The sequence below is a fragment of the Falco cherrug genome, chromosome 4, assembly GCF_023634085.1.
Source record: "Falco cherrug isolate bFalChe1 chromosome 4, bFalChe1.pri, whole genome shotgun sequence".
In the NCBI taxonomy this organism is placed as follows: Eukaryota; Metazoa; Chordata; class Aves; order Falconiformes; family Falconidae; genus Falco; species Falco cherrug.
The window spans coordinates 16,245,137-16,260,508 of NC_073700.1; the positions used below are offsets into that span (position 1 = coordinate 16,245,137).

The following is a 15,372-nucleotide window of genomic DNA, read 5'->3' on the forward strand; positions in this document are numbered from 1 at the left end:
ACCCTCTGATTTCTAAGTGAGGCACAAGCCTGAGCAGTGAAACAGAAATAATAGGAGGCACGGTCGTATGTTTTGGTAACACGTGCTCAGTTTTAGGTTTTAGTATGTCAAATGTGGAATGAAAACACTGACTTGTTTTTCTGACCATCGTTATCCTACTGATAGTGACTGGAAGCAGGGTAAGACCCCAAAGAGAAGTTGTAGCCTCCTTAGGAAGAAGGCATGCCCTTCTCATTTTCTTGAGTGGGCCAAATGTATTTTCAGTTGCTGTCAGAGCAGACGGTTTGAATATATACTTCAAACCATGGTTAATGAGAAGATACCTGGTCTCTTCCAGCAGAGACTCTCAGATCCAGCAGAGGCAGATCCAGGCTACGGCACTTCCTTGCTGTTCTCAAGCTGGATGTACCAAAGGGAAGGCTGATCTAACAGAGTCCAGCTGGGTCACGTTTCCATGAAGTGGAGGGGGCCAAATGCTTTAGTATTTGCTGGTGTTTCATTAAAATTATACCAGCCAGAGCACCTTGAAGGAGATGATGAATCTGCACATTTTCTACACAGTAGCCAAAGTAGGAATGCTTAAATCCTGCCTATATCCAGGGCTAAGCACCTTTCCCTAGGGAGCATTTTGGATTCATGCTCTCTTGAAATTAGGATCATAAGCCTTTTCTTTCAAAAAGGGAGCAAAGGTCAATCTTTGCTTTCAAAACCCAGGAGGTGGCAATGGTTCTGGTTCCCTTTTCGTCATTAGCAGAGCTGTTATCCGCTACACTGTTCACCACATGTGTGGGAGACTTCAACCCAGCTATCCTCCTTCCTGAGGGGATTAATGCCCATAATTCTTTCCATCAGAGTGAGTTTTCTAATCACTAGGCTGTTGACTAGTATGAGGTAGTGTTGATGTCAGAAAAATAGACAGAACACGGTGGTGTAGCCCAACACAGAAGATTTTAGATGACTGAGGACTAAGGAAATAATCCATAAAAGCAAACTAGTAGTTTCAGAAGTGCAAGAGAAGAACATGGAAGATAATTTTTGCATTGCAGATCAGATTATGTTCAAAGATGTATGAGTGCCTTCCTGGTGATTTCCAGATTTTATTTGCAAGCAGGGATAGAATTTGGACTTGAAAAGCATAGGCAAATAGAAAAAAAATCAAATTGTGGAATAAAATAATTTGCTTCATAAACTCTTTTGGTGAGTTGCAAAAGTTAAATAGGAAAATTAATGTCAAACATTGGGAAAAAGAGAAATTCTACACTAAATACATTATCTGTGAAGTGTGTGTATATGCATATGTATTTATATATACATGTAGATTTTCAGTTGAGATACGAAAGTGCTTATATGTGTGCTCAAAACAATAAGCCCAAAATGTTACTTCTTTTAATAGTATTTACAAAACTCCCAAGGTAACTTTTCTTATAATAATGTTTTAGTAGAGGCTTGGTATAAACAAGCATTTGGGTTTGCTTGTTGTTTTTTCTTTTGCAAAACCTTAGTGCAGAATGTTTGAAAACAACAAGGAGTTCTTTTTGGTCCTCTGCCTTTTGTCTTTGTTTTAATAAAAATCTAAATGTTGATTATACATGGAGAGAATTGAACTAATCAAAGAGGCAAGGCAGATAAATTGGATTTTATAACTTAAATTAATGAAGATTGACTTGTAAGAGAGGGGAGTAAAACAAAGCCATGCTAATGATGACTGCAAGCATGCACCTGTGATTTTGTGGTTCATTGTAAATATTTTCACTTCAGTTTCATTCCAGCCTTGCTTTGGCAGTTACAGTTTGGGTTTTTTTTTTCATTTTTTGAGACCTGCTTGTGGTTTGTGGGGTGTGTGTGTATATATATGTGTGTAAAGTTAGGATGGTGTTGAACAATAAGATATTCTGAAGTAAAATTGTGTGCATGTATATTAACATAAATCACATGGTTTGTTTTTTTTTTAAGTCATGAATTTGAAATTTATTTTAAAAAGTACCTAAATTGCACTTGAGATGCAACCACTTTGTCCAAATTGGAATAGGAGGATATTTACAGTCAGGTTTTCTGGTAGAGCTTTTCTTTCCTGTTATGTTATGTTATGTGAAAGACTTGCACAAACAGGAGCAACTGACTGTAACTGTAGTTTGTCATCAAACAAATGGAAGGAAATAGCTCAAGAGCTGCTATTTTCAAATGTTTATGTTAATGAAGTCTGTCCTGGTCGTGCAAGCTCTTGAAAGGATTTTGAACTTTACTAGCCCTGTCAAATGTTGGTGTAGACTGGTAATATGACGATAATGCAGGTAACAAGTTTCCTAATTACTAGGTTATTCTTATTGAACATTTATTTGTAATTGCCTCTTTATAGAGTCTGTTCCCCATTGTGCCTTTCTAGGACTGGCTTACTAAATTTGGCACAGAGTTACGACTCTAAGACAGCCATTTTGCAACCTACATTTTCTTTTCTTTCTGCTAGTAGCAGCAAGTATAATTGCTATTCTGTGTCTTTTTTCTGGTGGTGATTCTTCTTGTTGCTCTTCTGTGGAGGTGGGTGCTAAGGGAATGTGTTGCTCCCCTGAAGAGGCCTCTTAAACTTATTCGGCAAGTATAGTTGTCTATAACTAAGCCGTTGTTCTCTGTTAGCTTCTGTGCAGGTGGTGTCTTTTCAGCAGCTGCAATACTGCTATTGCTTGGGGAAAAAAAAGAAATGGGTAGCTGTAGCACAAGACAGCTTCTAGTAGGTATGAGTAGGGTACAGGACTGTTTGTTGTGGTTGAGAGATGTATTACAGTAATTCACATCAAAATGTGAATTTTGAAATGGAAAAATCTTATCTTAACTATGTGTCACTGTAGTTAAAGAAGAATAATTTCTGCTAATCCAATTGTCAGCAGGGCCTAGGCTTCGCTAGGCTCCATTATACCTTTTAGTAAGAAAGGAGGAAAGAGTCACTGGAAGTTCTGTGATCTCTTTTGCCAAAAATCAATAGACATCAAGTCAAAAATCTTCCCAGGCAAGTGTCTTCATCAAGAGGAATGTTGAGACTGTGATACCGTTGTCTGTTCTTATCAGAGTTTAAGAGTAAAATTTGCTTTAGAAATACAAATACTTCAAAAATAGAAAGTGTAACTGTTGAGAGTTTATGCACGTGAATATATATTGCAGGATATATAAAAGAAAAAACTCACTTTTATGTGGTCATATTTTGCAAAGATTTACTTTGATACTTTCAGATTAATTTTTGACTCTTTATTTTTCTTGCCATTTGGTGAGTATTTTTCTGTTCCTAGTTCTTGAGCAGCTCTTTGTGCACCATCTCTGATATGAACAGGAAAGTGCAGAGTTTTACTGCAGGGCATTGGGGCCAACCTCTTTTTTCTATTTGTACTCACACCATAATAGTGACATTTTATTATCTCAGGAACATGGCTTGAATTTTTAACGAGATAGCAATATCTCGTATACTTTTTTTTGGTTTATTTGTAATTACAAAACACTGTGTAGTGAAGGAGTGCCTACTGTGGCCATGCTGAACTTCCTAAACTTTCTTAGACAAAAAAAATTTGTACATTACTAAGGATCCCAAGTTTGTGAAAATCAGACTGCTTGGTCTGCTTTAGTTTTGAAATGAAGTATTAACAGCACGCATGCAGGACAACAGCGTCTGTATTGAATGAAATTAGGAAAGAGGAAGTGTGTAGATGTCAGTGCAATTGCTGAAAGATCTGAAAACCGTGATGTATAACCAAGTACCAAAACAATGCAATTCCTTAGCTTGGTAAGAAGGGACTGAGAGAGTGAGGAGGCAGGTCTATTGAAGAGCTTGCAAAGCTGCTTCTGGGCGGTGGGGGAGGCTCATGGCAAGTAGGGGAAAAAACCAGATCAAATGGCAGCAATGAAGATTCAGCATGGACAAACACAGTTCTCTAGTGGAAGTATTGAAAGGTTAGAATAATCACCTGTGGGGACAACGGTGCTTCCATTGCCCGAGGTCTTTTAAGAACAGGTTGGATTACCTGTATTGTTCCCACCAGATAGTTCAGTTATCATGCCCTGGGGACAAGTGATGGACTCTCTGGCCTTCGGAGGTTCCTTCCATCTCTACTTTGGTTAACAGATCTCTAATTACACATTGCACAGATTTTAATAAGATCAGAGTACCTAAGTGATACATGCTGAAACCTATTTCCCGTGTCTCTAACCTGTTTAGCAGTTCTATTTTAACTGGAATTTGTTAAATCTGTAAGAAAGGCTATGGTAGTTGTCAACAAAAGCTTATGTTTTTCAATGGGTTTGATTTTTGGTGGTGTGTTTCTTGCATGTTATTATCCCCCAGGACAATGCTATAGCGAGTACCTGTCATCCTCCTGTTTAAATACTCTTATTTGCTGTGATGTTGCATCCAGGCCAGTTACAGAATTGTTAATCTACTTGGAAAGACTTAAGAGGATTCATGGAGTGCCTTGTGGGAAAGTGTGGCCCAAGTATGGATCAGAAAGAGCAATTGCTCCAGCTGGCTGCATGCATGCATGAGGCAGAAACTGCTGATTTCAATAGACTACAACTTGACATTTGGTTCATATGCAGGTAGCCATGTTCAACAGCAAGTTTTGTAATCCCACTTGATTTCATTTTATCTGTGAACGTTATCCCCTTAGAAAAAATTAATTTCTTAGTGGGACAAGCAGTAAAAGGACGTGTACTGTCTGACCTGGAGGTTGTGTGTCTGTTGCAATGATAAACGTGAGAAGAAATCTTGTGTTTTGGTAATGCTTCATTACCAGTCATCTTGACCGTGAGCAGAAGAGTAAGGAAACTGGAGAACTGATTTCTTCACAAGACATTATTAGCCATAGCTAATAAATTATTTCAATAGCTAAAGCTATTTCAAAAGCTAAATTTACACAGCTGTGGTTTCATATCTGTGTATGGTTTGCAGAGAAGGTAACTGCTACTGGGAATATGTTAAAATGCAAATTATTATATTCTCCGGGTAAATAATAACAAAAAAAAAAATCCTTTTATTCAGTTAAGGAGTATCTGGTGGTTGATTAATGCTTGGTATTGAGTACCCTGTTAATAGCTGCATAAGTAGTAGTAAGAGAAAGATTTTATTTTTACATAGTATAATAAAGAGCTGTGAATTAATGTAGTATATAAAGATGTGTCAAATTTACAGTGTGTAAGAAGTGGTGTTGGCTTGGGTGGGCTTTCGTAGACATTTAAGCCACTAGTATGTTTGAGTCAGTATGAATGTGTTTCTTAAAATGAAAATGTTAAGGTTTTTAAATTAAGTTTCATGCCACAAGAAAAACGTCTTTCATCTCATTAGTATCACTAATGTCATGAATGTTAAAGCTTTGTCAGCATTTTTACACAGGTAATTTTTGAAAGGTGACCATCTTCAGCTAATGACGAAATTTTGTATTCAATTTCTTAGCATAGCCTAGCATATTTCTTACAAAATAATATGAAACACAGGATTTACTTGAAAAGCGGTATAGTGATATTTTATATATATTTTCTCCACATGTACAACTGAACCATTTGTTACAAAATGCAATTGCAGGTTTTGGAGAAAAGCAGAGAGGCATCGGTCAAATGCTCATTAGTCAGAAGCCGTGCTAAGAAGAGAAACCGAAATAATTTCATTTTTTAAGCTAGTTGTAACTTTCTGGAGTGTGAGTTCTTGGTTTTTTTGAATGGGATTAACATTTCTCTCATTGCTCCAACGTTTTTCTCCTTGTTCCCAGTCCTGTGTTTCATGTGAGGCAGCGTGCTCTGACTCTAGGTGGCAGTCACTGGTAGGCAAAGGAAAAAGTCGTTCTGGGTTGTTTGGCTTGGACTCTGCAAGTCTCTGCACTTCTAGTTGGCTTCTCTAGCTGGAATTTTTATGGTGTTGGACAGCAATAAAAGTGTCACCTCAGCCTCTCTCCCTTCTGAACTGCAACAGAGATATTATGAAGAAAGGGGAAAAAAAGGCAAAAAATAAGAGAAACTGAGAAAATGTTGCAGCGAAACATTCAGAAAAGAAAGTTTAGTAATGCTGACAGTAGTGAAGAGGGTTTTTATATCAGCAAGACTCTTGTCCTAGATTAACAGAAATAAATTTGTTTATAGTGGAAGAAATACCAGTTTCTCTCTAGATTCAGTGTCAAAGAGTAAAATAGATTGACCAAGGTGCAACCAGCGATAATAGGAGTGGAGGAATGTGTGATTGTAATCTCGTTTAATTGAATGAGGATTTCCTCACAGTCTCATGGGCATGTATTGTTGGAGAAATAGTTCTCTTTTTGCTTAAGACCGTGTGTCTTCCTCCACCCCGGTGTCGCCCCCCGCCCCCCCCCCCCCCAATCCTTCCTTTGCAGTGTCCATCCTCTCTTTTAATTTCCAAACTACTTCCCATGATTTTACAGGTCATTCCTTCATATCTGTTAGCAGTGTGTCTTTTGACTCTCCACTCTGTTCCTTCTCTATCAAGTAGGATGGGCTTTTAAGCTTTTTCTCTCCCTTTCTTTATATAGGTGCTGTTTGCCTTCCTAACTGGTCACTACTGCACAGTTTGATGTAATATTTCCGTTAGAAAAGGCAGCAGCACTCAAGCAAATGAACAGCAGTTTCTCAGCACTTACTGTGTAGCAATGATTGCACTTCTTAAGATGAGTACTGCTTGATAAGAAAGCTATTGTTATAATAAATACAGTTCAAACCCAGGAATTAATCTATATATTTTATTGATCTCTGGTTTCAAACACAGTGCCAAATTACAGTCTTGTTTATGTATGTGCAAGTCCCAAGAAACTCTTTGGAAAGCACTGGAGCCATTCTGGATTTGCAGAGGTATACTTAAGATCAAGTTTTGGCCTTCAGTTTCAATAATAAGAAGATGATTTACTGTTACACTGCGTATTGTAATAACTACCAGCATTAGTAAAGGGACTGTGATCCTGTAAGCCCTTTGCAAATGTTCTGCAGGACATCTTTTGCACTAGGAAATAGTAACTGAAAATCAGATCTTGATTTTTGCTTAATACAATCCTAGCAACAAGCTTTTAATTTTTAATGTACTAGTTTAAGTGTGGAAAACTAACAGTTTTTGAAAGGGTGGCTGCTTTAGTTGCAGAAGAATGAAAAAAGTAACCAAAGCTTTAATTAGATCTTTATTTTTACATATTTATAATGAAAAATACCATTGACATTTTATGCCAAGTTTTACAATTCATAGTCAAGTACATTTCCAGAGCCAGCTTGAGAAATGTGGACTGTCGTTTGTGAGGGACAGTTTTCTGTGTGAAGTTCATGTGCAAGAAAGACAAGGTAGAGATAATTCTGGTATTATGTCAAGATTATATATTAGGATGACAGGTACCACAGGCCCTAATAGATTGCACGGTACAGAGATAATGAAGAGTGATGCTTTCTGTTCCCAGCCCTGCCTTGAGCCTGGTAGGTAACGGTGGGCAAATCACTCCTCCTTCCTCAATTTCTCTGGCTGTAAAAATGGTGATAACAATGTGAATTATTTTGTATTTCGTTTTGAGATCTAAAGGGAATACATAGAAACAGAGTGTTAGGAACATGATGGGAAATACAAGGTGGTAAAATAAGCATCTGTATTACAGACAGCTTTGTACTGGCAACTGATTATAAAATTATTGATTCTACTGTTCTTCCCTGTTGAGGATATTACTGTGTACTTGTTCACAGGGTTTTAGAAAAAAAATTTGCTATTTCTTATGCCAGCCTATCTTTCAGCTTCTCATTCAGAATTTATGATAAGGTTATTCTGCTTTTATTCTTGCTGATTACCATCCCCATGAGGGACAGTTAAAGCTGTAGTTAATGGAGGATAAGGGCAGCAAAGGTCTGTCTGTCTTTCTTTTCTCTATCTCCTCCCTTTCTATCTCTCTGTCTCTCTTTGGCCGTTGAAAATGTAGGTCATATTGCATCACCATAAAATGGAACAGTCAGAAAGGTGTTTGAAAAATGCTGACATCCTTAGCCTGGGGTGCATGCCAGTGTCCTTTGTTTACATTGAGAATAGTGTTGTACCTGTGTAGGAACCAGCATCTCTGTTAAGGTTAGTGGTATGGTACCTAAATTATGAGTCAGATTTTAAGATGACTTTCATCTGCCTGCAGTAATTTAAAATTAAACGGATAAAATGCAACCACTCACAATAATGATATACATGAGGAGCTAATTTGAAATCTAATCTGCAATAACTGTGATGGTGTAGTTTGAATAATATTACCTTTTAACAGAGAAGCTCAGTAATAAATTTTGTAAATCATGTTAATCATGTACTCTACATTGTTTTGATTAGCTGTGCCTTTCTGTCTTGAAGAGTATGTTTATATTATACATTTGTATATTCTTTTTAGCATTACTGTTTTACTTCATGCACCCTTTTAAATAAGCCAATCAGGATTTTATTTATTTAAAAAACCAGAAAAACCTGATGTCCAATGGCTTATTGCTTGCTACCAGTCTTTTATTGTTTGTGTTTCTGATGTAATACAAGTTGTAATTGGTATGAAATATTCCTTGGCATAAAATGCAGAACATACCTTTTCTTCTCTACAGATGTATATAAATACCATTTTTAGAGAAATGTGTAAATATAATTTCAACTGTCCTTATTTATCTTAGTTTGCTGCAGTAAGTTAACGTGGTTTAAGGATTGGACTTTCAAATGGTGGTATAAATCACACTGCAAGTTGCAGGTGTTTTGAAATATAAGACAAGATACTCACTTATAGAATACCCGTCATTATTTCTGAAAGTAATTTTTTTTAACGTTTCTGTTCTATGCTTTGTGTGGTTGTACTTAAGCAGTTGAAATGCAATATGCAAAGGCTTCTTATGACTTTGTTAATCTTATTGCTAAAGAAGACTTCAAAGTTAAAAGACATTGTTGGAAAACTAACATTAGCGATTACATGGTTTGTTGAGCAAAACGATGAATGCAAATCTTTTCCTGTTGCCATTAGATGAGGGAAAATGACTAGTCAAAGTTAAGACCCCTCAAGTGCACTTTGCTGTGTGTATTTACTTTGCAGTTTTTATCAGTTTATTTGGGATTATCTGAAAGGTGGTTTTGCTTCTACATTGACTAAGAGATTAGTTATGTAGTAACTAACATATTAGTTATTTATGTTTGACCCTTCTCATTATCTATGAAGATACCTATGCATGTTTGAAATAATTTCAGGCTAACTTGTATCATTGTTATATTTTGCACCCAATAGTCTGTTGCAGTTGTGTTTGCACGAGTAATAGTAAATATTTAGGTAATGCTGAGAAATATTTTATGTTGGTATGCTTAGGAACTATATGAAATCTTGAGATGCTGCAGTTTTGTAGTTGGTATTTACAGAAGTTTGCTATCTAATCTCTATGTGAAGCTTGTAGCTTGTACTTACTTTTTAATCTGCGAAGATGCAAAGAATTGTGTCTCCTGAAGGGAATAGGAGGGCCAGTTATCTAATTCTAGAGCATACAGTTCTTATACCATCTTTGACCCCCTGAGATCCTCTAGCTAGGGGTCCCGAGTCAGTCTCCAACACAAATGAGATTAACCTGAGAAGGGCTCTGATTTACTCTTGAGCTACTACCTAGCCATTACAGCAGCACCCAGCCTTTGGCTGGCCAGCTTGTGTTCTTTCAACACACACCTCCTGCAACCATTTCTCCAAGGAGCAGAATAAGACCTCATTAGGTTATCCCCATAACTATAAGATGTCTAAGTGAAGCCCAGTATCGGGGTGATTATACCTGGCATGTCCAAATCTTTGTTTATATAAATGTAGACATTGTATTTTGTCTTAAATCTGGGTATTTAGTAGCTAATAAAGGAGAAAGAATGTTCCAAGATTTAGGCATGTTCTTTGGCGTGTTCTTCTGACAGCTGAAAAGAAAAGGAGTTAAATGAGTTTGGATAGCTCAGACATTAGTTTTGATACTAATCAGTTTTAAAAGTTAGGGATTATTTATCACATACATGTACATTTTTAATACGTTGATTTGCAATTACAATTTTCATGTGAATATGCTTCCCCTTAAAGATAATACACATTAGTCATTGTAACTATGCCTTTATTAGGTACGTCTATGTAGAAACAATTTTGACTCGGATATAGCTTTTGCTCTGCCAGGCTGTGGTTTCCTGTCTTGTGTATGAGTAACTTCTCAAAGTATTACATAGCATTTGCAACTGTTTCTTTGACAGTCAGGCATCAAGAATGACATAAAGCTAAGTGTGCTTCGCTGGTTTGAAAATGCAGGCCTTTTTCAATTTTCTTGGATTGCTGTTTTGGCTATTTTTGTCATCTTTCCATCTTTGAACTAGCTCTGCCTTTTCGAGGGTGCCAAAGTGCTTGCCTTCTGGAGAGAGAGCTCCTCCCGGCTTACTCTCAATCATCCCATCTCTTCCTTGCATGACAGTTCTGGTTGTAATTGACCTGCTGTAAATTCTCAGCAAGAATCATTCCTGTTCTTTGCCACCCATTATCCAGAGAAAGAGTTCTCTTTAAAGGGTTGTTAAGCTGTCATTTTACTCTTTTGAAACTTACTTTCTTCCCTTCCTTCAAACTCAACTCCAGATGTAATCCCTACAGCAAAATTCACAGGTGGTGACATAGTATGCTCTGTTCTCTCTTCTATATGAGTAAAATTTTTGCTGATCCTTTGTTCACCTTCATTTGGTCCATTTTCTTGTACTTACCGCTTATTGCCCTTTTTCTAGATTTTTAAGTCTTTGGAGAAGTCTTCTGTTTTATGGGTAGTTTTTGTTTTCATTTTTGTATGAAACAATGTAACTTGCCTTTTGTGTAACAAATAATATTTACATGAGGATAAAAGAAAGCATTTTGCATGCAGGGCTCTCATATCCCCTAAAGAAACTGGGATAGATGTGAAGGACGGAGTTTCTTCTACAGCAGGGAGGTCATATGCTTGAAGGGATTGGGACTTTGAGGCTAAACATTGAATGTTCTGTGAAGGGGATGGTCCATATGAATTCAGAGTCTCCTGTCCCAAATGAATGAAGGAGAAAAAGAATTTTTGACACACACTGCATTGCCTTTCCTGGTGAGCAGCAGCAGGAGTTGAAGAGAAGGTTTTATACTGTAGTATTCAATGAGATTTGTATGTGTAACAAGGAAATACAATGTTTTCTGAGATGTCTACTAGTGCAGAAATTTGTTAATGATCAGTTTTATTAACTGTAAAGCAGAACAATGACTGCAGAGGAGAGAGAAAATAATATTGGACTTGCTCTCAAGTACTGCCCACTGAAGACAAGAAAAGTTTGTATTTTATGGAGTAACTAGAATATAATTAATTTCCGATGTGCTTCTTAGGATCAGGTATGTCACTGAGTAGATTAAAGCTTAGAAATAGTAAATATATCTGTAGGTGATGTCAGCCAAGATAGTGTCAGCTGCTAAGCTGCAGTTTAAAAGAAAAGAAAAAAAAGGAGGTTATCTTCTGTGCGGAAGACTAAAGACATGAACTCAGTTTGCTGACAGCTTCCCAGAGGAGCAGCAGAAGTCAGGAAAAGCTTCGTTCTGCACCTTCCACTGGGGCAGAGCCCTGCAGTCTTGAGGGATGACTTGGGTGCCCTCTTGGACTGCATTCCTCTTGTCTGGACTTTAATCCTTGGAGGGTAAAAAAATAGTTTTCTCTGAAGTGTCATCTGGTCCCAATGCTAGATTGGCTTATTTATATCTATGTACATGACTTTTAAGTAGATCCAAAAACCCCACCAGTTTTAATTTCAATGCATTTATAAAAAGCAATTATTTGATCTTTAATATAACCTGTGCAGAAGGATGTTGAAAATTTTTTAAAGTTTTAACAGGGCTTTGGTTTACCTTTAACCAATTAGGCATTGATTTATGCTAAACCAAAGCAAGCTAGGCTTTAATTTGGTTTATATGAACAGTAAGTTTATAAGCATTGAATGAAAGCATTTTAAAAACCTGAGCTTGAGATGATAAAAGTTCCTTTTGTGGGAAAGGCCTCAATCTGTACATCTCTCTGATGTTTGTTAAATTCTTCATTAGCAATACAGTAATAGTCCCTAACGACTATTACGTGAGGGATCATTTTTAGCTATCTGCGTTCTATGACATGGTGGTAAAAATGTCAATGACTGCGTACGAGAGCCCCTGTTGTTGGAGTCGTGCTATATTCTAGAAAAATCCTGTGTAGAAAATCCAGCGCTGTCGTGTTACCAGCTTGTGATACAGACACAACTGTCTGCTTGGAAATCTGGTCAGTAATAGTCAATGTAAGTGCAGTAACTGGGCTGAAGATTGAGATTTCATCCAATGCATACCTTTCTGGTAATGTCAGGCTGCCATTTAAAGAGCTGCTCTGTACATAAGTGCATAACAGCTCCCAGCTTACCTTTCAATTTTAAATCCGTTGCAGAAACTGTATTTGTAAAATTGATAAAATGCTTCATCTTAGTTTTTAAATAGATACCTCTATAGTTATGAAATGGAGATAAGGTTTCAAATGTCTTACTGCTATACTCTTTTTGTTTTCTTTCAGAATTAATCAGGTACAAGTTAGACAAAGCTTCCAAAATCTGAACAGATGAAGATCAATTGATAAATCAACCCAGCGATTCACCATACTTTCAAGGTACTGTGACATGCTTACCCAAATATTTTCCTTAACATAATATTCACGTACTTTACATGTGAGAAGTATGGAGAACAGGATATTAGCAGGGCTACAAAGCCAGTCTGAAGTGTTACCAGATGCAGTGGGGAGAGCTGGGTTTGGTTTTTTTCTTAAATGCAGGTGTTTAATATATGTTTCAGTAGGAAATAAAGCAACTTTAAAATCAACCTAAAGGGAGTTCAATGCATGGAATAGTCAAACTTAGAGTAAGCTGGATTGTGTCTCTCAATCACATAGATGAAGTGATTTGGACAAGTAAGATGTGGCAGACAGGCAATATTTTTAATTTATTCATTATATTTTAGAAGAAGTAAAATCCTTTTTCTGAATAATTATTTTTTTCTATTTCCGCGTTTCCATGATACTTTAAGGCATCTGGAAGGCTGTTAGGCTCTGGTATGTACTGTAGCCTATCACTGCATCAGTTTTGTTATCTTACAAGTTCAGAAAGTAGAATTGTAAACTAGGGCAAGGACTGTACAGTTGCCTAACACAGTGGGGTTATTCTCCATGACTAGTGTTCCTGGCAGAACGTTAGCAAAAAGAGAAAATTATGATGATAAATTGAAATTTTGGCTAAACATCTGCTAGTGCAGATTATCAGGTACTGCTAATTCATTGAAACAGATGCTGTTTCTTTCTCTGTTTCTCTCACATTTGTCTCTACTCTATCATCACATGCATTTTACTATTTTGTATATTTCTGCTTGGCATCATGAAAGACTTCACTCTAAGTTTACATTTTTCTTATGCACAGACTTGAAGAATGCAGTCTGTCATAGCCTTGCTAGTGTTTGCTGTGCAAATGATCTTTTAATGGATTTACAAACAGATTGCAGCAGAAAGGGCCATCACAATTAGCATGGAGCTGGTCTGCAGAACTTACTTAAGTGGCAGAGTTAACCTGGGCTCAAGAAGAGTGACAAATGTTTGTTGTGGTGTGGCTCCTGCAATATGTAACATTTGAAGCTGTAATATCTGAAGTTTCTATAACAAAATGCTTCCTTAGATTTTTCCAGCAGCCTGAGAGGTGGCTATGTTAGTGAACCAGAGTGCCTGGAGCTGCAAAAACTGGCATTGTTCTCGTCTGTGTCCTTGCTCCTCATCACTAAATAGGGCCACAACATCTATCAGATTTTCATATAATCATAGGAAGGTCTAGATTGTAAGAATCCTCTGGATGTCATCTGGTCCAACCTTCTGTTGAAAGCAGGTTATTCAAGGCCTGGTCAAGCCAAGTGTTAAATATTTCCAGCAAGGGCAAGTCTATCACTTCTCTGGACAAGCTGTTCCAATATTTAATTGTTTGTACAGTGAATATTCTTTTCTTGTATCCAGACAGAACTTCTGAAGCAACTTATGCCTGTTGCCTCTTGCCTTGGCACTGTGTTTCTTGTGAAGGGAGTACCTCCATCTTCTCTATAATTATGTTTTACTTATTGGAAAACTGTGATTACATCCCACCTGAGCCTTCCTTTCTTTAGGCCAAACAAACCCAGTTCCTTCCTATTTCTTCAGTAAGGTTTCCAGCCTTTTAATAATTCTGTTGGTGGTCTGCTGGACCCTGTCCAGTTTTTTAATGGGTCTCTTGAACTGGCCCAGTCCTCCAGACTGTCAGTCTCTGTACATAGCGACCCTTCCTTCAGGTGTATCTACCAGTCTTCCAAGTTTTGTGTCATCTGCAGACTCGGAGAGGATGCATTTAATCCCATTATCCAGATCATTTCTAGGGATACTGAATAGGACTGAGCCCAGTATTGGCTCCCAAGGAACTCTATTTGTGACTGATCACCAGTTTGGTTTTGAACCTTTACCACCCTTTGAGCGCAGCAGTTTAGCCAGTTTGCCAGAAATCTCATGGTGTGCATTTGTAACCTTTCAAACTAATGCTCTTAGCACGCTTGCATGCATCCTGTCAAGTCCCATAGACCTGTCCATGTCCAATTTACATGATATTTTGTTGCTAACTTGCTAAGCATGTGGTCAGTGCAGGTAGCATCAGCAAGCAGCTATCACATGTGAGAAGAATGGTATAAATTTAAATTTCCTTATGCCAGAGTTCTCAGGATCCTTGATCTGATGTTAATCAGCACGTCAAACTTCTGAGAGTATGAGGACTCAGGCAGCTTCACATCATAGGTAGGAATCATTGTGGTCTCAAGTAACTCTTGAGTCCTGCCTCAGTGAATTGCCAAGGAGCCGTGGAGACAAGCTGGCAAGAAACCAGGCAGGGTTATGAAACCTCGCGTGGTAGTTCGATTCCATCAGAAGAGTGTTGATAGCAAACTGTTCCCATTAAGTACTTTGATTTCAATAAACAGAAATTCAGCACTAATGTTTTGTTGCAATTGACCTGAATAGCTGTGTATTTTAATTATTCTAAATTCTAATATTGTATTCTCTGTGTATAAATAAGAATTTAAAAGGTCATGCCCATTTCTGATTCCTCTGATTAAAATGATTCATCTGCTTGCTTAGGTTGCTGAAACTGTTTAATCATTTTCCAAATTCTAGGGGTGATTTCAATACCTTAGGTAAAATTAATAAACATCAGTTTGATTTCCAAATAATTAACTGCATGGATTTTGTGTAGTTTTACCTACTTATCTTTAACCCTTGAAAACTTTGTGTCACTATTCAGCATTTTCTTTGTAAAACTCTCTTCAAGAATTGGCATATTTAGTGACA

At 37.3% G+C, this 15,372-nt stretch overlaps 1 protein-coding gene across 1 annotated transcript in view; it reads left to right on the forward strand.

Moving 5' to 3' along the window:
• Positions 1-15,372, forward strand: part of ATXN7 (ataxin 7) — an 89,651-nt gene that overhangs the window by 5,998 nt on the left and 68,281 nt on the right. The window contains exon 2 of the mRNA XM_055710289.1: positions 12,550-12,642. The gene's annotated coding sequence lies outside the window, so the exon portion shown is untranslated. The remainder of the gene's footprint in view (positions 1-12,549; positions 12,643-15,372) is intronic.